This window comes from Vidua macroura, chromosome 2, assembly GCF_024509145.1.
Source record: "Vidua macroura isolate BioBank_ID:100142 chromosome 2, ASM2450914v1, whole genome shotgun sequence".
Taxonomy (NCBI): Eukaryota; Metazoa; Chordata; class Aves; order Passeriformes; family Viduidae; genus Vidua; species Vidua macroura.
In genome coordinates, this window is record NC_071572.1 from 106,549,001 (window position 1) to 106,574,008 (window position 25,008).

General features: G+C 41.7%; 1 long non-coding RNA gene across 1 annotated transcript; it reads left to right on the plus strand.

The window, feature by feature from the left end:
- The first annotated feature begins 16,180 nt into the window (after positions 1 to 16,180).
- LOC128804127 (uncharacterized) lies at positions 16,181 to 24,598 on the plus strand. Its single transcript, XR_008435944.1, has 6 exons — positions 16,181 to 16,215; positions 17,088 to 17,196; positions 17,556 to 17,657; positions 17,789 to 17,957; positions 24,317 to 24,374; positions 24,522 to 24,598. It is a non-coding gene; the product is annotated as an uncharacterized LOC128804127 (long non-coding RNA).
- Positions 24,599 to 25,008: the final 410 nt, after the last annotated feature.

Consider the following 25,008-nt stretch of genomic DNA (forward strand, 5'->3'; position numbering starts at 1 on the left):
AAGGGGATTCTCCTAGGTATAAATTCAAGGAAGTCACAGAATAAAAGAGTGCACATTTCCAGAGAGTAGCATAATCCAGTTGCAAGACTCCTTGAGTTAGGTTCAAACCTAAGAACTAAACCCTGTTATCTGCCTACTTGCATATGATCAAATATCATTTTAGCTGGATATAGCCAAAGTTCCTGAGAGTTAATTTAAGGCAGTAATAATCAGAACAAATTAAAATAAAGCAAACAGAAAAGACACAATAAGCCATTCAGTGTTGTCAAAATACGCTTTTAAACTAGCTAGTGAGCATGTATGAAGTATTGCAGAGTCTTCTCAGGCAATGTCTGCCAAGCATGGATGATAATTTTATCATGGAATAAAAACCAAATGGTTCAGGAAGTATAAAGAAATTACTGAAGTCAGAAGAGCAGGAAGAACTATCAGTGGTTTAACGGGGACCTAAAAAACTAGATATAGTCACAAAAAATATAAGGAGAGTTTAATAGCGGCATTTTGGAAAAAACTACATATTTTTCCTAGACAAACTGATAAAGTTGAATAAAATGGAAATGCTTTTGGACTTGTTATCCCTTAAGGCCAAATCCAAAAGCATAATTCCCAGAATATTATCTGACTTAATAAATGTTGCATCCTCTCCCTTTCCTCACTCGTATCCTCAGACCATGGTTGTAACCAAAATGGCAAAATATTATATAGTAGAACAAAGATGTTTTCTACAGTGATAGGTATCAGAATGAAAATGAGAATACACAATCTTGCAGAAAATAGTTAAGTCATGGAGATTTTAATTCATTATCTGTGATTCCTTGCCTCTTCTTGCAAAAAAGGCATCTTTATTTCTGCCAGGCACATGCATAGGTGTCAAATGAAGTCCTTTGCTGATCATGGTAAGTGGAACAATCCTGTTTTCTAGGTGAAAATGTCACATCTTCATTTTCCTTTGGAAGCAAAGGTCAGTGTCTAGTCTCACCTGTCTTAAGGTGTACAAAAGTGAAACCAAAACAAATGGAGAAGCTTGCTGCTGTTGGTGTTGACCACTGGTAGTATTTTGGGTGTCAGATTCAAAATCTTGGTCTTATTCCCATATACCAGGACTGTGGTGGGCACTTTTATGACTGTGGCACAGGGATGTTCAGATCAAGGCTTTCCACAAGACTCCACCAACCCTGTAGAGTCAAATGCCCCAGAGACTGTGAACCATCATATCCTTTCATAACCTTTTGCTCCAAGTACATTTTTTTGACCACTGCCCTTGCTCCATATAAATTTACAACAACATATACACTAACAAAGGGTTAAAAAGCAATCCTCCTTCCCTATCTTGCTCTCATAAAAAAGAACTCCCTTTACCAAAGGTTTTTCTCTGTACAGGTTCTCTTCCCGGGGGCAGGGTGAGAAGAGAAGGATGTGCCAGAAGTTGGGTGCTGTGGCTGCTGCACTATCAGAAAGCCCTCAGGCACTCTGGTGATGGGCACTGCAGATCAGTGTGGAGGAGAGGAGGTACATCCACCTAATGCCAGAGGCACAGTCAGCGTGACAAGTGGGTTCAGCTCGTTTGCTGCACCTCGCTGAAGCCTCTTGTCCCCTCGCCAAGCCACACCATTTGTCCTGGCTGGCTGTTGGCAGTGGGACGGGAAACACACGGGGTGAGCGCTCTTTCACAGAATGTGCACTCTGTCTTGTGTGTCCGAGAGCACTCAAGGGATTAAACAATAGGAATCACAGGCAGAATTAGCATTTTAATGGGGAACAATGAGTTTGAAAATTCCCATAATTTGGCCTTTGAGCACCATCTAAAAAAACTGCAGGCACAGAGGGAAGGAGACAGAGAGACGGAGAATGTGCTCTGCCCAGACTTACGAGAAATCCAGGCTGTGTTTTAATGAGGGATGGGCTGAAGTAAGTCAATGCAGCTGACCTTGCTGGAGACACATTTTCCTCACGCTAAATCCTGACATTTCAGACCTGCTTTCACACATTCCATGAATAGATGTCATTACTCATTATCACATTTATCACTACAAGTCTAAAACAATGAGGTGTCACCGAGGGGAAGGATTAAAATAGGCTCTAAAACTTTCCCCCCCCACCTTCCTAGGAAGTACCTGGCATAGGTCATCATATGGCCATGAGTTCTATGAGGGGAAACAGAAGCCAGGCTTCTGATCCTCAGAGATGTTATTTTGCTAAATCCAAAACTTTCCTGTTCCTTTCCAGACTAATAGAAGACATTGAGAACAGCTTGGAGAGATAATAGCCAGTTCTGTCTTGTACTGGGGGTTTATTCTCTACTTCACTGCAGGTAGCATCTAGTACACAGTGCAGATCTTTCCTACTTTTTGTGGTTTTCATCAGTGGCAATAAAGTACATTACAAAGAATAACTTCACCATCAAATTCTGAACCTACTTGTGGCAAACTGTCATGGGATAGCGAGGGCAAGGAGAAATGGCCCAGTTACTCAAGTGCAGAGAGGGTGAATACCTTTCCTGCAAAACTAGAGAGGCTGAAATTATCTCCTTACGTAAGTCACTCACAAAGCCTGAACACAGTCCAGACACCTTCTTTTCAGGCAGAAGTGATGATTGGAGTAGATCAAAGCTCCTGCCCCATGTGTAACCTTCCTCTGCTCTGCCAGAATGGCTCTGTCCATTGCCCCACAAGCACCCAGATCCTGGAAAATAAGTTTTGAAATAAGGTTTTTATTTTTTTTTCCCTTTTACTGTTTGGGTTTTATTGATTGTTCAGTTTAGGTTGGGTTTTTAAGCCCTGTCAGTTCTTGAGGCTGCTTCCCAACATGACCAGATGCAGAGTGGTGCCAGCATACAGGGAAAGGAAAATAAATAAGCAGGAACTAAGAAAAAAAAAGGTGGTTAATAAAATACAGGGAGGTATTGCTGTTCACATAGCTCAAGTTGTGACTCCTAAACATATTCTAAAATCCTAAATCTTGTGATTAACACTGTGTGCTAGGATCATGCCTAAGGAATCATGCCTTAAGAATAGTTTTGATAATTTTCTCTATTTTTAATAGAAAGAAAACTGGCCTCTCACAAATAGTAAATCCTGCTATTTGAAAATTAACTTTAAAAAATGCATCAGTTAATAGAATTCTCTGTCATTTAGCCAAATGCAAACTCAGGTGAATAAGATTGCCAATTATCAGTATAATTTTGAAAGAAAGGTATTCAGAACTAATTGTATGCTTCACTTGGATAGGCAGTCTATCAATTTATGTTTGCAGCGCTATCTTCTATCCAACTGACAGTATTATGGCCTTTTTTTTTTTTTTAATTTTTTTAATTTGAGAAAAGTTAAAGCCTTTGTAAATGAAAATCCAGCTTCTCCAAACTAAATCTGTCAAATTTCGATGCCACTCCATCATGACCAACAGAACAGTGAGGAGGACTGGTAAACTTAATTTTGTTGACAATGGTTGGAAAAGTGGTAGTTCTGTACACATGTATAATCACAGAATCACAGAACCATAGATTGGCCTGAGTTGAAAGGGACCTTAAAGATCATCTAGTCCCCACCCCTGTGCTGTGGGCTGGGACAACTTCCACTAGACCAGGGTGCTCAGAGCCCCACCTAGCCTTTCCTAGTACTTGTAGGGAAATTGCTTCTCATTTATTTTGGTGATGCAAGGAGCTTGATCATACACCAGAGTGAGAGAAGAGAGAATAAGAAGAGAGACAATAACCTTGCCTTTGCTCATGCACTCCTCAAGTGCAAGCCTAAAATCCACAGAGCACTGACGGATCTATTTTGCTTCCTCTCGCAGTTTCATTACTCAAGTGATAAAGTGCTGTCTGCCATGCTGACAGCAGAAGGGGACCTGAGACGGGTCATGTGATAGAGTCTGGGATGCAGAAAGCTTTCTGTGGGAATGGATAATGCCCACACACATGGAGAATAGACTATTCACCTCTGTATTATTTTGCAGCATAAAATGTCCAATGCAGATGCCACTGTGTAGACCAAACAAAAAGAGACATTGCCTGATTTTGCAAACAGTTTGATTTCCATCTACTGATCACAGATTCCTAGATTTAAAAGGCCAGAGGGACTATCATGATCGCTCTGTCTACTCTCTTGTATCACACAGGCCAGAGAATCTCACCCATTAATATCTGCCCCAAGACCATAACCCATGCTTGTGTGATCATAATTCTTTTAGAGACAGATTTTCTTTTCAGTGCCCAGGCCTGTGACTCCAAGTAAAAAAGAACTGGGAAAATTTCTGCAAATGCTGCAACTCTCTGCTGGTTGTTTGTTTATTTGTTTGGTTTTTTTCTGGACTTTTTTAAAACTTTTGAATGCTTTTGCCATCTTTTCTGACAAATCAAGTTCTGCACTTAGTCTGTCAGCAGTTAAAAGCACAGCAATACTTGCGTCGCCAACACCCACCTAACCCTTGCTCTCTGCCAATGAACGTGCCAGGTTTGGTGGCAGGTTCTGGAATACAGAGAGTTTTCAGCTCCAAACTGGACAGACAAGTTAATTCCCTTCACATGGTCCACTGAACAGCCATCAGGTGGTGATAAATTTCAGCTGCTGTTCACCTGCACTGGGTTAGCTTTTGTAATTGTAACTGAAATATTGTAATTTTCTACTCTGAGCTTTATTATTGGTACTTTAGAGCAATTAATTTCCCTCTTTTAAATTGTAAGCAGAATTTACCATGTGATGTATTTGATAAAATAGAATGAAGCTGTAATTTAGCATAAGACATGGTATACTTATGTTATTTCACAGAAGTGTCAAGAGTAGTTAGCCTGCCTTTAAAATCAAAACTGCACAGAATATGCCATGGTAAAGATTTTGTGGTATAATATCAAAAATAACTCTAAAGAAAAGCCGTATCACTACACTTTGCTGCCTTCCTTGCATTTCCTGTAAATTAATCTTTAGTTTCCAACTGTTAATCTCTGGAACTGCAATGTACAATATAAATGGGACCTTTTAAAAATAGCACAGTAATATAATGAATTAAAATGACAGTAAAGAAAAAAAAATCTTACCATTGTGCCAGAAATCAGTTCAATATGCTGGCTTAGTCTTTTTTAAACGAAATTGAATTGATGAAGTTAAATGCAGTTCTTGCACAGAAAAAAATGCGTATGATAAATATTTATGTGGTGAGCACTTTAGACCTAACATATATTCACCATATATCTGTATGATCAAAACTTGTGGTATCTTTATTATTTTATTAAGGATACAAACAAGCATAAGATTGTAGCAAATGAACAGTAGAAAAATTGTGCCTTATATAAAGCCATATTTATGATAACAGTTTGGTCTTACCCCTTGTGTGGAAGTTTACTTAATTTTCAAGGATGTGACTTAATTAGAAAGAGAAATGATCTGCAGAGTTGTTGCCTTTGCTGATTTTTTTTTGTGTGTATTTTACACAAAACATGTACCACAGCCATTCATTTGCACATGGGAGAATTCAAGCAGGTGTTATTTTTTTTTTTTATTCACAGCCCCCTGCTACTCAGCTGTCAGCCCAGAATTTTGTCTGAAGACTTCTCTCAAGGGCACATTTCCAGTGCTTCTTTAAGCTGTCTCTGTATGGTCTGCTGCTTCTTTTTGAGTTTCTTTTTCTCTCCTTCACTAAAACGTTACTCAGCAAAACCTTCCTGACCACTGCTGCATTTGTTTTGAGGAGCAACAGGCTTTTGCTTAATTATCTTCTTATGCAGCATTTATTTCCATGCTGGAAGGCAAAGATTTTTTCAATCACTTTTTTCAATGTTACACCTGAACATTTTCATTGATGCATGAGAGACTCTATATTTTTAACCTTTGTACGCCACTTTTATATTTAGCTCATGAAAGGCACTAGAGAAAAGATAAATGAGAAGGCTTTAGAAAACATGGCACAGGACAAATACCACACAGGAATCTAATACAGCACTTTTTTCCATACCTACCAATGGTTTCACTTTCCCAATTAATTGTTATCTGGACATTAGCAAAAAGGTAATTGCTCAGTAACATCTAATACCAATGTTCACATAGGTGAGCACTGGTATTAGGATATGAGCCCTAACAAATCCTAATCACTTCTTGTCAGGTCATAGAGCCTTTGACTATGGGTGCTGTTTATATGCCTAGATGGGTTTCTTTGTTACTGGAATTCTCCAAGGGATTCACATCACAGCTGCACAGTCCAGGTGCAGATGTTGCAGTTGGGCTCTGATACTGCAGTGAGTTCAAGTCCACAAACTTTGACAGAACCAGGGAATAGTTCCCAGAAAAAAAAAAAAAAATAGTGTGGGAGGACCTTCCTCTTGTGAACAGGTCCAGGGATCTATCTGTGGTGGACTGGGGAAAATTGTTCCTAGTAATTCTAGTAATTAGGAAGATACTGTAAATTGCTGTCCAAAGATGGTGTTAATTACCTCAATCAACTGAAATTGAGTCTGCAATCTTCCATATTGCAAAGGTCCTATTTTGGATCACTGGCGCAGTAGTAACTAAATAACTGCTTCTCCTAAAAGTCAATGTTGGATGGAATTAATCTGAATTTAACTTCCTAAATACTCATTACCTATTCTATACCTGGTCTCAGCAGAAGAGAAAGCTTCCTCAGCAAGGATTTTCTGTAATGCCTTTAACTTTCTCTTATAGCCTAGATAATTCCAATCTAGATTCCTAAGTACAGGACAATGAGTTGTACCTCAGCTTGGTGTGTATTTCCATGGCAGTCACAGGAACCAGCTGGGTACCATGAGCAGCCTGCCAGTGGTCTACATGTGATGCACATTCCTGGTGTCCTGAATTGGGACATTAAATTCTGCTTACCTTGGATTTGAGACTTTGCACAGGAGCATGGTGGCTTGTGCCGCTCCTGTTTGTTGCAATGGCAGGGAATGATTCTGCAATTGCTATTGATCTGAGCACATTGCTTTTGATTTTCCTTGCTACTTGCTTTATCTGAGGTAACAACTAGCTTAGGAATAGCAGGCAGCTGTAGGCAAAAGCAAGGAGGAATACTTTGCAGTATTTGTTACTCTGTTCTTACTGCATCATGTGATTGATTGTAATTTGGCTGATATTTTTGGGTTAAATTTTTATTACTATTTAAATGCTTCATCTGCCAGAAGGCTTTTCTCCATGTTCTTGCAACAGCTCTGAAGTTACTTGTTTGTAATCATAAGAATTGGTAAAAGAAGGAGCGCAGCAGGCATCAGGGCTGATATGGGAAGTGTCAGTCAGCTTTTGGATCATCATTTGCTACGACAGCAGTGGGAAGGAAGAAGAATGGCGGTCACAAATTTATTTTAATGTGTCCTGCAACCTTGTGATTGATTAGAGGAAAAACAGATTGTTTCATCCTTTTTCCACAATTGGATTTTCTGGTTAAATCCAGAACTGCCAAAGTGCAATAAAACACTCTCATGAAAGCAATAATCTCCCTAAATCTTCAAATTTCCCCCACCCTGCCTCCCCACCTCATTTCATACACAAACATGGAACAAAATGATGCATAAAAGCAGCAGAACTGATTACCATCAGCAGAGTTTCCTTTTTAATGTATTAGACCTTTAATCTTTTCTAAAGTATTGGCCATTAAAATTATTAAACTACTTCCCCTCCTCCTGCCAATGTATATTTTTTGAATGAATTGACTGAGGTATTTAAAAAATGTAACTGCATTTTTTCCTCAGCTCTCCTGGTGTGGTTTCTAGTGTAAATTTTGCATTGTTTAATGAAGGCATCTTACTGCTTTCTGCAGAGCCAGTGGTTCCTGTAAGCTGCTGGAAGCTGGAACTGCTTCTCCCCTCAGTTTTTACCAGGAGCCCTGGGGCTCAGGGAGGTTCCCTGGGCAGCAGTGAGCAGGAAGATAGGCTGCTCTCTCTGCTGGAATCTGCTGGGAATGGGTGTGTAGGTGTTTCAGAGCTACCTTTTACTTCTCCCTCAGGCTCATAAATTGAATGAACATTGGTCTTAAGACTGTCCACTACCAGCTGGCTAAATAAACATTATGACAGGGAATAATGTCATTATTTACCCACATCCAAAAGTACTGCAGGCTCCAAAGGCGTGGTAGCAAACAGCAGCAGGTTAGACAGGGCATTTTCTCTGCAGGATAACTAAAATAACTGGCAATGATATTCCAAATTGGCACAGGGTCTCAGGAGACCCTTCTGACACATCTCAGGGAGCCACTGGCTTTTCAGAAGGGTCGAGGACCTGCCTTTTGAGTATCACACCGCCTAAAGGAATCTTGGTGGTGGAGCTACCCCAAATCATTTGTATCTTTTGAAAATACCGATCACTGGTAAACTTAATATTATTGACCCTAAATTAAGTGTTACCTTGTTTATATGTGAGGTTAGTGTTCTTACACTATGCTTTAGAACAAATGACAAGCCTGTCTGCAGCATTTGATTTAGTACAAATCTAGTCTGACAGAAATTAATAATGCATTCTTGATATATGAATCATGGAAAATGAGCAAGATAAGTTCTTTTACTAAATAAGCCACACACTGACCACAATGACTTCTTCTCTACACCGTCTGCTCTCCCTGGAGAGCAGTGACTAAGAACTGAGTGCTGTGGGAAAAATGTTTGGGTGTAGCAGCTGAGTTTCTGGATGTTGTGATCTGATCTTGTGAACACTTCAGCAAATGAGTAACTACCCACGTTGGAGCAGTCCCACTGAACAGAAGCCACTTCTTCCTTATGTGTTTGCAAATAAGTGCTCAGCTTTCTCTACAAACAAAATTTAGTCATTTACTTCACATTTCTGACTGTCAGTTTAACTTTCATTTCACTCAAAACAAGTTCTGATTTAAACAGGAGCTGAGTGCCACAGGAGCAGGCTGACAAGCAGCCAGCCCAGCTAGCAGTGTCTGAGTTTCAATAAGCACACATGGAAAGTTGCATCGGTCATTTATTTTGAGCAAGTTCGCCAACTTGGCCTGTCTTTCTGAGTAGTTCACTTGTTTGGTACAAGTAATGAAAGACATTCCACTTATCTTAATTGCTTTACTCGTGTCTTCCACATTCCTGTAATGGTTCCTGATTGTTCAGCCTTAGAAATTAAATGTATTGTCTGCTATTATTTCCACAGTAACCCAGTATGGGCAGTTAGGTAGTACCACTGATGGATAGATGCTTGCCTTTCACTTTTAAAAGTCTGAAATTCAGTTTTTGCATTATATTAAAAGTACAAGCAATGTTAGCTGGATTAATTTGGCTCCTGGCTGGCTCTTGAAACAAAGCAACCAAACCAACTGGACAGTGCAGTGAGTTGTCACTAGATATATTGATAACTGCAGTTCTTGTGCTTAAATTACATGTAGATAACCTTGTATGTAATCAGAGAAAGTTTGCTTTCAGTTAAAGCAGTTGCTTTCTCTTCACATGAACAATTTTGATTTAGACATTTCTATAACGGACATGCAGAGCTAATGAAGTTATGTGAAGACAAAAAGACTGACTGAGATCTGGTTCCCTCCAGCAGCCCACAGGACAGTAGATCATGCTTGCTCAGGCAAACATGCAAAAACTGTGGCGTTCTGCTGTCTCTCCTGGCTCCGGAGCAGCCACCGCGCCCAGCAGGGCACCGCGGCTCCTCCGATCCCGGTCCCCGCCGCTGTTCCCGGGCTCCGCGCTCTCCGGGAAGGTGGGTCGGCCGTTTCTACCGCCGCTCGTGAGGGACCTCGATAAAAGGGGGTGAAGGAAGGACCAAATTCCCCGCGGCAGGAGCTGAGAGCATTTTATTGGTGTGCTCCCAATCCCTGTGTTGGGGAATATGGCCGCGTGGGGCCTTTATAGAGGGTGGAGCGGGGGCTGTCATGTGCTCTGGGGAAGCCAATGGGGACACAGTGGGGGACGGCACCGGGGCCCGGGGCAGTCCTGGGGCTGCGGGGGTTTGGTGTGGTGTGGAAGGCAGGAGCCAATGGGGCACGGCAGGGCCGGCGCCGGGGGTCCGGAGCGACCCCGGCCACGGGGGAGGGGTAACAGCAGGGAAGGACCCACAGGCAGGGACAGGGGGGATGGGAGCCGGGCCCGCATGGTAAGGCAACTCGGGAACTGGCTATCGCAGGGGGAAAACTCGGGGGATACACAGGGGAAAACGCGGGAGATACACGGGGGTACACAGAATCTGCTAAGACACATCAGAACCCTGATCTACACCCAAGGTCCGGGATGCAACAAAAACTAGGGGATACCAAAATTAATGCTGCCCATGTAACTTTAAAAGGGCTGTGTCTATATATGCCTCAATTCCTTGGCACCTGGGACCTGTGTGGGGTGTGAATCAGGGTTCTGTAAGACAGGAATTTTGAATTTGAAACCTCCCCCCAAAAAAGGGCTGCAAGAACAATTTCATAGGGTTAAAACAAAGCATGCCTTATGCCCTTGTGTTTGGAAACATCTGACTTAGTGTAGATAAATAATTTTCTGCAGATTCATCCTTCCAGCATCTGCAGTTCTGGTCTGCTTGGAGGAAGCACAATGATCTAGAAAAACAATATGATACTGGGTTTTATAATGGAAAGCTTGTGGGACCTGTGGTGATACAATGATCTGGAGGAATTTCTGGTGGGAGCTGTGGTCATTTGGGCATTTCTGTGCCAGATTGCTTCAAGAGTGAGGCTCATAGAAGGGTTTTACAGCTGTTCGCCCTGTTCCACTTCCACTGCACCACAGTTTTGTAAGTGCTCAGTGTGCTCCATATCTGGCTACACTTGAAATAGTTCCTTTTTCTTTTCCTAATTTGTTTTAAAAAATGGATGATTTTGCTGACTGGGTTCAAGGAGTGTTTCCACAAGGAGCTGCAGCAGCTTGGCTGAAGGGCTGGGAAATTGTGGTGGTCATTGCCTTGATGGAGGTGAGACAAGGGAGAGATCAGGAACCTGCTAAGCAGGCTTTTCCGCTGGTAAAAAATTATAATGTGGAACAAACCATTCATTTTTATTTGTGCTCTCACCTGTAACTTTAATTTACATCTCTGAAGACATAGTGCTGTGCTGGTACTCAGATAGCAGCTTCTCATCCAGTTCATGAGCACATTTTACCCAAATCTCACATTATCTGCAGGCAGCCCAGGAGTTCCTCCCATTACCCTGCTCCCTCAGAAAGTGGCTGTGAATTGTGAAGGCAGAGCAGAATCAGTGCATTGCTTCCTGCTGATCAAATCTCAGTAAGAATTAAGAGACCTTAGAAGAATTTCCCAGCAGACCTTTCTAGAAATTAATTAAGTACCCCTTCTCTATTGGATTAACCAAAATATTCTGTTCATTTAGTAATGAGAACTTCTTTGATATGCAGACTGAGTGCTGCAGCCCTGGCTCTGCCTGGCCCTGGGCCCCACTGAGCCAGCACTGCTTCCATCCTGTCCCATCCCATCCCATCCCATCCCACTCCATGGGATCCTTTCCTGGCTGAGCCCTAGGGTGCCTATGGATGACTGGGCTCTGGCTGACCCTGGTCACCATCCCCAGACCAGCCTGGCCCATCTTGCTGGGGTCTGCAGGACAGGGCTGGTCAGGGAGGTGTCCTGGTGCTGCCTCCTGGTCCAAATCTACACTCCAAGAGCAAAGCCTTCCATGGAGAGAACCCACATATGTCTGATTTAATTAACTAATCAAGTTTGCTTTAAGGCCAAGCTGAAGATCTGAGAAGCACACACATTAGCTTCTCAAAACCTCTCATATGTACAACTAATATGGCCTCTGGATCATATTGTTTCTAAAAAAAGTTGAGCACAGAGCTGAAAGAGTCTGACTCCCAGACCTGTGAATCTCATGCTGAAAAGAGAGCAGGTGTCACTACTGTAGGTGAGAATTGTAAGTCCTTGAAAGGCAAGAATAATTTAAAGCATTTGTCTGTAAGACCTCCTGGAGCCATGGGAACTTCCTAGCAGCTGTATGGATACCCTGGATCCCCACCCTCATGTCCTTGAGGCCACAGACATCAGCCTTGTTTCTCAGTGCCATGGCTGCACCTTCATCTCTCCCAATTCTCCCTCTGGGCACAAGCCAGGGTAGAAAGCAAACTAGAGGATCATCACTGTTGTCTCCCTTTTCTACTGAATTTCTAATGGGAAGCCATGCATTGCAAAATGTTTCCTTCTTAAACTCAGCTGACCCTTTCTAGCCAGGTCTGGAGCTCACAGTATCACTACCAGGAGGCTTCCGTGAGAAGGTGAAAGAGGGCAGATGGCTTCTCTCTAGGTTTTGCCTTTCCTTTTGGCTCCCTCATCTGTCTTACAGCATAAGGGAATGCAGAGGTCTCCGAGCAGGCTACCTAGAAAATTCACTGTTTTGCACTACAAACTGGGGAAAAGGATTCCTGATCCATCCACATGCTGCTGCCAGGCCGAGGGCAATACAACACCGTGGAAATCAGCTGGGATGAAGCTGGAATAGAGCTACAGTGGGTCAACACAGAGAATACACAGTCACATCATTATATTTATACCTGAGGCCCTTGTGCCTCCCAAGTGCTCCTTGCACTGCAAAGCAGCAGCATGGCACTTGGAAGTAGGAATAAAACCACCTCTTGGCACAGCCTGCCCTGCCTGGAACAAAGACACCCAGAAATCAGTGTGTGCAAACAGCCTGGGTTTCCTCTTCAGAGCTGCAGGCTTGTAACCTATCACTGCTGACTGTCTTTATTCAACAAGAATAATGTCAAATGCTTTTCTGGCAGAAAAAAATGCAGACTTTGACCACACATTAACCCCATTAGTATGGTGTTAACTTTTGACTTTAATTCTGGCACAGTGTTAAGGATACTTAAAAGCAGAACAAAATGAAAGGAAATGTTAAACACATTTTTCTCTTGAAAATGGGAATGATAATTTAAGGGTAATGTCACGAGATGGTTGAAAGGGTTTCTTGTCCCTCTGTCTTGCAGAGGGTGTTACCAGAGGTAACCTGGGCAACTTGCAAACAGCTGAAAAAAAGAAACATGTAGCATAGCTTTTAAAAGTTTACCTCATGAAGTAATTTCAGATGTGTGTCTTAGGAGGAATAAAACTATTATTATGGTAATAAATTCTCTAATTGATAAAAATATAACAGCAAAAAACCATATCATTAAAAAATGTCATTAATTATTAAATTTACTATATTATAATTTATGCCAGCACTTTACATACAGAGAAATCATTCTTAAGAAACATTTTTTAGGGGAGTAAAACTCCTAACAAGGTATAATTTTGGTCTGTGAAAGGCTGCATATGCTGCATCCAGAGGTTTAATATTTGGCATGATTTTATTTGCAGCTTCACTTACAAAAAGTGTCTGAGAAAATTAGGAGCCATAAATTACTAATTACATAAAATGTCCAATAGCCAAATGACGGTTGCTTCCAGCAGTGAGATTACTATAACAAAAGCCAATACTGATTTCCCAAGGTTGCAAGATGGATAAACATGAGGCACACAAAGAGGGATGTGCTCAGCACTCTTCTAAGGTAAACCTGAATTTTATTTTTCAATGGTTGCATACATTTACTGAAGGAGAAACGCGGAGTCAGCGGCAACTGCGTGGAGAAACCACTATATCCTATGGCTAGTAAACCCCAAATGTGCCACAGGGGACTGATTGGAAGTTACCTACCACTCTCTCATTATCACAGCACTTTGTGCCTCTGGTGACTTTTGTCATGGTAAGCAGGTTGCAGAGCAGTGAGTGCAGGATGAAATGAATCCAAGTACATGAGCATATTGTACAATAGACTCACACTTCATCTACTCCATCCAAGCACAGGAACAAACACTCTTAACTCTTCCGTAGCTCTCGTTATTTGTTTTTCCTGCACTGGTGATACCTGGCTTTGTCAGGATTGCTCCACTGTGTCTTACTCTATTTGTAAGTACTATGAAAATGAAAAAGAGGATCCTCACAGAGGATTTTCTCATTTCCCTTAATAATTGAATGGGCATAGGTTGAGCTTGAATCCTTCAAACAATGTACAAATGATCAACACCTCCAGTGGAGGGACAGGGAGGCTGTCCAGGTCCCCACACTTGGCTGAGGTGTGAGAATGTTCCATTGACTGGTCACACTTGTCTCACCTCCTAGTCCATGCTGGGAGCTGTGGAGGTGCAGAGGGTACTGAGACACTGACAGCTTATCCCTTTGCTCGTCCCTTTGCAGCTCAGCTGCTTCCAGAGGAAGCGAAGGAAATACAAATGGTCACCACAGACACACTGAAACCAAAGCTTTTTAGGTCAATAGGCCTTCCTTCATGGTAAATAAGATCTACCCACTTGGGATTTTTACTGTATGAAGAGGAGCATTTATTTGAGCTTTATGTGCACTAGAAGCACGTTATGTTCTTTGGATGTTCAAATTAATGCAGGGTTTGTTTTTTTTTTTTTTTCTGTCAGACAACATAAAATTCATTGTTTGGGACTTCTCTGATGTTTCACATGACATTTTTTGTACATTACTTTAAATAAGAGGGATGAGAAATGTGGTACAATGCAGCACAAGAATTTTAGCTGAGATAACACAGAAATAATGGATGTTCCTTTATAGTCCCAGAATTTGTTAGAGTAGTATAATTTATATTGTAGTAAATGAAATATTTGGCTATATTTAGAATATTGTTGTATTAGACATTATAAAGATATACCATAACTGATTGTTTGTGTCTCAGAGCTATGATCTAAGAGCCTTAACAGAAGAAAAAAGCAGCAGAAGGGAGAAAAGGGTGACAAAAACATCTCAACAACTAAAGTGTGATTCTTAGCCAAGCATTAAAAGCAAGTACCTCACCACTTCTGATGCTGTCCTCTCTACATGGGCAGCAGAGCAAGTGATGTGATGAGCAAGGTGTCACCCTGTTTGAACTGCACCAGGCACTGCCAGCCTGAGGAAGGCTGTGCCCTTCTCTCCACTCAGCTGCACAGGTGCCTGAAAGATGAGAGTGCTTGGTACCTGCCAAACAGCAAATTTCAGTGTAGGGTTGTTTGTTTTTCTGTCCTGTCAATGACTTCTGCTGCAGTCACTTTCAAAGACCGAACATCAAAATCTTTCACTTAATATTCCAAACATTACAAAAGAAATTTAGATGCAGAACTCAATGTGTATGCTTTTTTTTTGTTGTTGCTGCTTTAGAAATGCAGCTAGGACAGTGTGGTGGGTTGTCCCTAGCAGGACAACTAAAGTCACTCTGTCACTCACCTTGTCAACTGGACAGGGGAGAGAAAAATATAATGAAAGGTTTGTGGGTCTGCTGGATGTCTGCAGAGTAGAACCTCTCACATATCCTCACTCCTCTCTTCTCTGGCAGCAACTGACTGCCAGATAACTGTAGTAGTTGGATATGGTAAAACCAGTAAACATGGTATAAGTTGTAGCTACCTTGCCTGGAATTATGGGTTTTCTGCTTATTTTTCCTGCCTTTTCTTTTACTTCCTTACATTTAGAGGAAGAAGAAGTAAATGCTATTTAGGATTCATATGTCAAATAAAAGCAGTGCAGTTAAAGCCTCTAGATAAATATGTGTTCTTGAATTAAGCTTCCACAGAGAACCAGACAGTTTGTAGATATCTTTCATATGATTTTTTTCAGCCTAATATTTTTTTTCTCAATAAGGTTAATATTTTATTTCATTTTAGCTCTCACAAATTCTTCAGAAGCATGCCATAAAAAGGTGACAAGAGGTATCCAACTTCATACTAAGAAGTCAGGGAAGTCATTGCAAGTCCATTGAGTTAGCTTCCAAGCACTGATTTTCTAATCATACTTAGAAGCACATCTTCCTTCTCTTCATTAGTATGAGTAATTAGTAATTAATAGGAATAAGCAGCCTCAAAGAAGGCAGCGCAGAGGCTTTCAAGCTTGGATCTCCCTCAGTGCAATAAGAAATACTGATTAATGCAGTCTCCCTTCTAAGTCTTCTCTGCCCTCTTTCCACAAGTATTTCTCTGAATCCACATCTTCACTGGCTGCTCAGAGCCATGTCCATTCTGCCACCAAAACTCATGACATCCCCCTGGCACCAAGGGTGACACAGTCTGCTGCTGGTAGCCCCATGTGCTCTGCCAGAGCTTGTCCTGGCCCACAAGACCTCTGAAGGAGCCTCAGGCGGTGGCAGGGTGACATCAGCATGCTTATGTCCTCACAATGGGGATGCTGCTGAATCTTCAGCTCAGTGTGCTCTTAATCACAACACATAGGTCTGCTCTCATCCAGAGTACCAATGTAAGAACATAAACTGTAAGTAAATGCAATAAGTGGAAACCAGCATTTATTTTCTGAAGGTTTTTTGTCCCTTTCCTGCTCTCTTATGATTTGTTGCCTCCTTCCTTCCTTCCTTCCTTCCTTCCTTCCTTCCTTCCTTCCTTCCTTCCTTCCTTCCTTCCTTCCTTCCTTCCTTCCTTCCTTCCTTCCTTCCTTCCTTCCTTCCTTCCTTCCTTCCTTCCTTCCTTCCTTCCTTCCTTCCTTCCTTCCTTCCTTCCTTCCTTCCTTCCTTCCTTCCTTCCTTCCTTCCTTCCTTCCTTCCTTCCTTCCTTCCTTCCTTCCTTCCTTCCTTCCTTCCTTCCTTCCTTCCTTCCTTCCTTCCTTCCTTCCTTCCTTCCTTCCTTCCTTCCTTCCTTCCTTCCTTCCTTCCTTCCTTCCTTCCTTCCTTCCTTCCTTCCTTCCTTCCTTCCTTCCTTCCTTCCTTCCTTCCTTCCTTCCTTCCTTCCTTCCTTCCTTCCTTCCTTCCTTCCTTCCTTCCTTCCTTCCTTCCTTCCTTCCTTCCTTCCTTCCTTCCTTCCTTCCTTCCTTCCTTCCTTCCTTCCTTCCTTCCTTCCTTCCTTCCTTCCTTCCTTCCTTCCTTCCTTCCTTCCTTCCTTCCTTCCTTCCTTCCTTCCTTCCTTCCTTCCTTCCTTCCTTCCTTCCTTCCTTCCTTCCTTCCTCCCTCCCTCCCTCCCTCCCTCCCTCCCTCCCTCCCTCCTTCCCTCCTTCCCTCCTTCCCTCCTTCCCTCCTTCCCTTCCTCCCTCCCTCCCTTTTCTCCTAGATGCCCATTTTGCATGAAATACTACCATAAAAAAGTCTTGATCCTTAAAACTAACTTAGAGGAGTTTGCTCTTTGTTTGTGGGTAAGTTTCCAGGGAGCAAAAGCTGATGAGAAATCAACCTACCAAAAAGAAAGAGAGGCTGGCAGCCACCAAAATCTAAGGAGTCATTTTAGAGAGCTGAAGCAGAAATAAGAGGTTGGTTTCCCAAAAGAGAGTAGATCCCAGAGTCTTGGCAGAGAGGTACATGTAAGAGGGAGAGAAGAAAGGAAAGAACCTTTGTGCCTCAGCCTAAAGAATTACCCAGAAACTGAGGAAATGAAGGCATGGGGGTGCATAGAAGACCTGCACGATTTTATCTAGATTTATTGTCTGCCATGGTAGTAGAAGAGAAAACAATTAGTCCAGAATCTCTTTTGAAAGGCCTTTGTATTATAAGCTGTGAGTGCTACCTAGCCATGGACAGGCTAAAGCAAACTCAAGTTGCTCATGTGGCTGAGGTTTGGAAAGAGGAAATCCTAGGTTTGGAACTACTTCACAAGGCTCTACTCCCATAGGGTGCCCATACCAAGGAGCTGCACACAGGGGAAGGCAAGGAAAGAGTGAGCTGGACTTCACCCAAATCAAAGACAGCTTTGGAGTGCATCAGTCCAACACCTGTAACTAAACCACTGACACCTGACCTCTCCTTATTTCTTTCTGCCCTTCCATAACTGGCCTTGCCCAGCTTAAGGAATGAGTCACTTATTCACCTTTTTCGTGGGTGGATCTCATGTGTCTGCATTCACAGGCTGCACGTGGATGGTCCTGTCATTGAGCTGCTTTGCCCCACTCCTGCTCATTGGAGCCCAGAGTGAAATTCAGTGGAAGTTCAGAGAAGCTGAGATGCACTCAGAACCACTCTGCTGGTCCCAATGCAGGCAGAAAATAGGCAGCAAAAAACAGCCCAGGACCTAGAGGTCAGTCAGTAGTGTATAAATGGTACTCAAAACCTGAAACTTGCTATGGGCTTCATTACATCTTGAATGAGCATCTAATCAGCAACCATTAAAACCTTTAAGCCTGTTGAAAGACATGCTAAAAAAGCCTTTGTCCCACATTGTTCTTCCCAAATCTCTCTCAGAGAGTTGCTTTCTAAGAATGTCCAACCACTAAAGCCTGTTTTCCTGCTGATATTTTGTAGATGAGCATTTCTGACTTTACAACTGATGTCAGACCCCCTCAGATGTGTCTGTGGATAGGATCAAAAGCCAAACTCTTTAACCTCAAGAGTGATATTGTGTGAATTGGGGGTTGTGCTTCTGACTTTTAATTCATTACCAGTAGGCCAAGTTATTCTAGCTGATGAAAACTGGCAGCTCCTTCTCTCAGAATCTTTAGGATTATAGTTAGGTACCACTTGAAGTTTCTTCTGACAGATTTGTCTCCATATGGTCAAGCTTCATGCCAACATGAGATACTTTGTTAAGAATTTGTAAGGATTGCAGCCAATACATGCCAAAATCCAACCACACTCTTTCTATAATACTTGCCTATTTAATATCCACTGGTGTGCGCCGTGTTTGTATCAAAGCTATCTCTTGCCATTGATGTTACCTTGATAATTAGATTATTAATATGCTATGACCATTAATTAGTATGATTTCTTTAGTATAATTTCTCTCTTGCTTCTATAATTCATCTGTTGTCAGATGCTTGCCATAAATTGTTTGCATCACTGATTAAAGTCTGGCCTGCTTTTTTGGCATATAAACCTGGGAGAATCCTTTTTCATAGTCAGAGAAATAGAAACCTTAGTTGCATCAGCACCAGTTCTGGGGTTTGGTTATAAAGCAGTGAATGAAACCAATTGATGTGGTTAATATGAAAGTGACTTGGTGTCTGTTGGAATATCAAGCGAAGAAGGTCAAGTTTTAAGTAACATTGATATCAATTATAAAAACTAAATACCTTCTTATTTGGAGTAAAAAGGAAATTTTCTCACTGTTCTTGCATTTTGTGTTTCAAAATGAAGATATCCTTATTACATTGCATTTGGCTGATACTACCTGAGACATCCTGATCTTTTTTTATTTGATGGTCATCATTTTATTGTCACTCTGACAATATTTATTTTTCACTGTTGGAATATAGCCATGCTCAAAATTTAATGCACAAATTTGTTGCTGCCTTTAATTTTTAAAATCTTTGGTGTCTTAGTATTTTGCAAGGTACACAACAAACCTGATTATCAATTACATTAAGACTTTTTTTTTTTAAGCCACTCTTCTATCTAAAAGGATCTTAAACATTATGGAAAGAGTCTCTTGAGAATAACTCCTGTATGAAAAGCCCTGTAAGCAGCACAAGACCTCTAAGTCTCTGGCTGTGCCTTTCAGGAGGGAAATATGAAGACAGGAATTTGTTGTGCTATAAAAGTTCTTTGCTTTGCATGACTGTTAGTATGTCATGGGAATCAGAGCCTCAGGTGCCTCAAATTCATGGCACAAGCATATCCAGCTGAGTGCAGAAAGTACAGATGTTTCACATTGAGAAAATGCACATGTTGCTGTTGGGTCCCATGTTAGCTACAGACATTAATCATTATTGCTGTTATTATTATTATTAGTTTTATTATAGGATTTTTTTTAAGGACTGTCATTTGTGAGGTAATTTTCATACTCCTGACACTATCAGCGCAAAGATACCTGGTTTTGGTATTCTGAAAATAAGACAAGGCCTTCATTTCCTTCTCACACTGACTTGGTGGGTACAATGCATCCCAGCCATTCAGAATGCATTCAGTGCACCATTATTCTCTAATAATCACCTATAGTCCGTAGTGTCTAATGAGAAATTAAAGACTTATGCTTTATGGTATGCCCAGGTTACCTTCTGCAACTGCAAATGTTTTAAGGATCTGAGTGTGATCTACATTCATCATCTCTTGATTTCAAACTCTTTAATTTGGAAGGACTTTTGCCAGGCTTTACAATTTGTATGGCTATCATGCATTTTGCCAAAAAGCTTGATTTAAAAGATCTTCACCCTAACAAAAAATCTACAAAAGTAACAAATTTAAGATGTTGATTTTTTTTCTTGGCTACTCTATCATATTCTATTTGGTCCTATTTGGATTATTTTCTAGCTGAGAATAGTACTGTCAAGCATCCAAATACCATGATTGTAGGTGCATGCAAATCTTTTAAATGAAAATAACCAATACTTGTGGTCAGTAGTGGAAAGCATGGAATAAAGATTATATGCTTTGGCCAATGATCACAGGAAAATTTCTAATGAAGTGTTATGCAGTTTCTAAGATTGGTGGAAAACAGGGCTAGGGGGTTAGAATTTGAGGGTTTTTTTTGTTGTTGTTGTTTAAAATGCTGCCTTAAATGCCCTTAAAGGGTGGATATGCAGCTGTCAAGACAGAGCTTATGGTCTGTGGGCAGACAAGTCAGTATGGCTGAGATTGGAGCCTGTTGGTCTATAGCACTGGCATGTTTGAAAGCAATATTATTCTATCCCCCGGCAGAGTAATTAATAATAAGCAAACAAAAATTTGAAGCCTGTTTCTCTTAATCTGACACCCCCCGCTCCTTCTCCCCCTCCAGTCCTACAGAACTAGACTTGAAGACCACAAGATGAGAGAATCACTATTTCTGATTTGATCTGTGAGCTCTGTGGTGCAGGGGATCCTGCTGTCAGAAGAAAGATCAGCAATTTCAAACAGATTTTTTCAAATAGTACCAGAATCCATATTGACTAGAGACTGCCTATGATTACACAGCCAACCTTGACTATGTAATTTTCCAACTTTTTAGTACTTTATTTTGCAGCTTCAATTTTAATTCTAGTTGTTGCGGTTTAACCCTAGCCAGCATCCAGGTCCCAGAGAGCTGCTCACTCATTCCCCCACCAGTGGGATCAGGGAGAGAATCAGAAGAGCAAAAGCCAGAAAACTTGTAGATTGAGACAATAACAGTTTAATAGGGAAAACTAAAGGCACACATGTAATCAAAGCAACAGTTACTTGGGAAGACAAAACATCAAGACTCCAAACATCCCTCCTTCTCCCTTTTGCCCCCCACTTATCTGTGGTCTGGAATATCCCTTTAGTCAGTTTGAGCCACCTGTCCCAGACATGTCTCCTCCCAACTTCCCATTTAGCCACAAAAAGCAGAAGAGGTTTTGGGTCTATGTAAGCCCTGCTCAGCAATAACAGAAACATCTCTATGTTATCAACCCCATGTTCAGCTGAAATCTGAAACCCAGCCACGGTGAAGAAAATTAAATCTACTCCAGACAAAACCAGCATAACAGTGAAATTTACATCATTTGGATGTTTTATTTCTTAGGAATATTTCAAGTAAGGTTAAAATATATTTGTATATATGATGTACATGTTCAATAGAAGGAAATGTGTAAACTTCTTTAACTTGTAGCTCAGCTGTAGCAGAAGAGAGTTTTAGAGAAAAAAAGACACTTCTAATGCTTGAGGGTGTTTCTTTTTGCTAGATATCAAAGCCTTACAACAAACAGGGAAGTTGTGAGAGATTTGTAATGAAAAAATCTGAAGAGTCTTTTACCCTGGAGTGTAGTAACTAACCTGATTACCCGGGAGGATAGAATTTTTCTGTACTAGTCCTGTGAAAGTTACCTGGGTCACTAGAATAAAGAATAACACATATTACAGTAATGAAAAATTAGTGACAGCTTCGAAAAGTCAGGGTGCAAGTTCTGCAGGGAGGAGAAGCCCCTGGAAGCTCTTGCAGCAGCCCTTCCCAGCCATGATTCAGGTATCAGAGCTGTCACCAGCTGGATCACCAGGCAAGGCAGATCTAAGCCAGCTCAGAAATGAGCATAAGGAGGCATAGCCAAATTAACAAAAGCATGCAGTGGTGATTTTCTGCCAGCACGTGTCACTGGTATTCTAGACAGCTCCCTGCTTGTCTGCCCTGTGCATACCAGGCCACCAGCCCTGCCTCACGGCAGGAATATTTTGGGGCACTTCGCTTAGACAGGGCCAGCTTTCCTTTTCCAAGGTCAGCTGGTGACCCAGGAAATAGCTTCATAAAAAGTGCCATGCCACAGGCAGGCCAAACTGCCCCGGGAATCTTGGCATTACAAGTACCAAGTGCTATTTTTGCCTCTCTCTTGAGCAACAGAAATAGCAGCAGCAGCAGCATGTGTCCGTGCCTGGCAGAGCCAGGAGAAAGCTACGGCTACACTGAGGCTTGGCACCAGCTCCCTGCCCACTGTGGGCCACATGGAGAAGGCAAGCAGGCACCAGCACACACAGGTGTGTTCTGCAAGAGCTCCAAGGCAAGGAAGGGAAATGTCAAGCTTTTCCCAGCAGAGCTGATGTGTGTGGGTGCCCCATGCAGCTGGGTTTGGCATGGGGCTTGGTTCTGGCTAGACTGCAATGGCATCTGCTGTAACTGCTGCATGTAGACATAATGGCCAAGGTCTGATGCCAGTGTCCACAGAGAAAGGTGCTACAGAGCTCTCGAGCCTGCACTGAAGAGTAGGCAAGAAATTTTGGTGAAAATGGACAAAATGGAGGGGTGAAAAAGCTTACAACCTTGTGGCCATTCTGATAGAGAAAGGTAGCATGTCCCTTTCCAGCACACCAGTCCCGTCATGGATGGATTTGAACTAGAAAAGTCCTTTCTTCTATGGTTTTTTTGACATGGAAAACAGAAAACTGACTTTCTGGCTTAGGGGAACCCTACCTAGCTGCTATTGAGCTGTCAATGCTCAATGCTGCTTGCCTCCTACATGTTGGACTGTGAACTGCTGCCAGTGAAGAACCTGCAAATATTTACTGTTGCATCTTTGCTGCAAGTAATAAGCTGTCTGCAGCTGGGCTGCTATGTCTCAGACAACTGTGGCTACACCTGGCAGAGGTCACCTGTATGACTCCTGCTCAAGCAATACATATTTTTAAGGAATCCCTTAGAGCATTTGTTCCCCAAAATATGAAAACATAGAAAAGACAAGAAATAAGAACTACTCCAAATCAACTGCTCCCACTGAAGCATAATCAGCTCACCAGTCCTGACCATAGGATCAAAGATACACATGTAAACTATTAATAGCAGGATAAGCATATAGATATTGCTGAAAACAAACAGAGACTATTTTTCCCAGATTTACAAAACAGGACAGCTTAATTCTCAACTTTCTGAAGCCTAAGTGTCTGGAAATTCCAAAATTAGAGATGTGAAAGTGATGTGTAAAAAAATTCAGAAGCGTTTTATGAATGCCAGTATTTGCATGTCTTGTTTCTTATCTAAATAGTATTTAAGCAGAAATCATGGCAACACCAAGAAGGACTAATGAGAAGGTCATTCTGGGGCTGTGTATTTTGTCCATGTAATACTGGTCATTAGGACACACTGTGAAACACTCATATCTGCTTTATATTTAATGCCTTATGGAAAGGCCAGAATGTTATGAAAGAGTTAGTGACCTGGCAAAGATTTTAGAAAGAGTTAAGAGCTGTTTTCATATGTCACATAGCCAGGAGGGAACTTCCAGAAGGGACTTAAATATATAGTTGTATTTCTGATAATGTCATAGAAAAAAACCCACCCAAACCTTACAAAACAAACCAAATAAGAAAACATCCAAACACAAAACTGAAAACAAAGGAAGAATTCTATTAAAAAAATAGAGGAAGCAGTGGTGATCATTGTAACTACTCATAATAGTTAAAATAAGGATATATTTCAAACCATGTACATATGCAATTAAAGATGTTCCCTGGTCTAGAGATGATGCAGGTTTGGCTTTTTTTTTTGCAATCAGGTGGTATAACTAGGATCTTTTCCTGTACAGGAGTTCCTAAGAACTTAGACTGGGTTTCTCTCAGTCTTAACTGTCCGAAACATTCTATTTCATGTGCAAAATGTAGACAATTTTTGATCTAGTTACTAATTCTTTTTCTTGTTTTTTATGTTACTCATGTGAGCTCACACATGGAAGTCTTCACCCACATGGATAAATCTCCACAAGTACCAATTGTCCAGTCCTGGGACCTGACCTGAGCAAGCTGAACCCTCTCATAGCCCTTCCATGCACCTTCTGGAGTTTCCTTCCTATGAGCATCAGGCCATGGAGGCAGAGACGGGAAGCAAAACTTCACAATCTGCACTCAGTATTTGTAACAATGTGTGCCTGGAGCTGGGAACTATTTCTGAGTCCCACCAGGCTCTCACAGCCCATTCCTGCACCTAATCCTGTAGACAGCAGAGGCTGATAGACTGATAGCACCATTCCAAGGTGCTCTACCTGATCCACTCAGGAGAACTGAGCCCTGCATCTTCTCCTGCAGGGTCTAGGCCTCTCTTGCCTCCTTGCTGGACTCACAGAAGGACCACATGGACCTGGAGGTAGGCAACCCCATTCCCAGTGCTAGCATGGGGGTGGGCAGGCAGAATGCATGAAGGAGGGGAATGACAGGGAGAGAAGGAGGTCACATCCCCCTTGGCTGTCTTGCTAAATCCACACCTGAGTTTCATTACGTTATTGTCTTACAGCTGACATCTCATCATGGAAGCTCACAGAAGGCCTGGACTTTTGAACCCAAGAGCAAAGGTCAATTTTTCCCACTAAATCAAGGTGGCAGAGGAAACATATGGTCCATGGTTGATCCCTCCTCCCTGTCCTAATTTATTAGAAACCAAGAATTGATTTTTTAGGACCAACTGTCTTTGTATTTACTTTCTCTGTATTTGGTATTTGGGATCAATTAGATTTCTCTAAAAAAAACCCAAACCAAAACCAAATCCAAAAAAACCCCAACATAAAATCCCCAGTAAACCTTTATACACAGGTTTCTATTTAGGTACCTGATATTCTGAACTTTTTTACTTCAGAGAACATTTTAAGCTGTCGTCCCTGACATTGCCTTCTGTTGAACTCTATTACAGTCCTTTCTTGCAATCCCTCTATGTTTTAGTAAGTTTTCATCCCCTATCCGTATTCCATTGTGACTGCTTTTGGCTCAGATCCTGCAATAACATG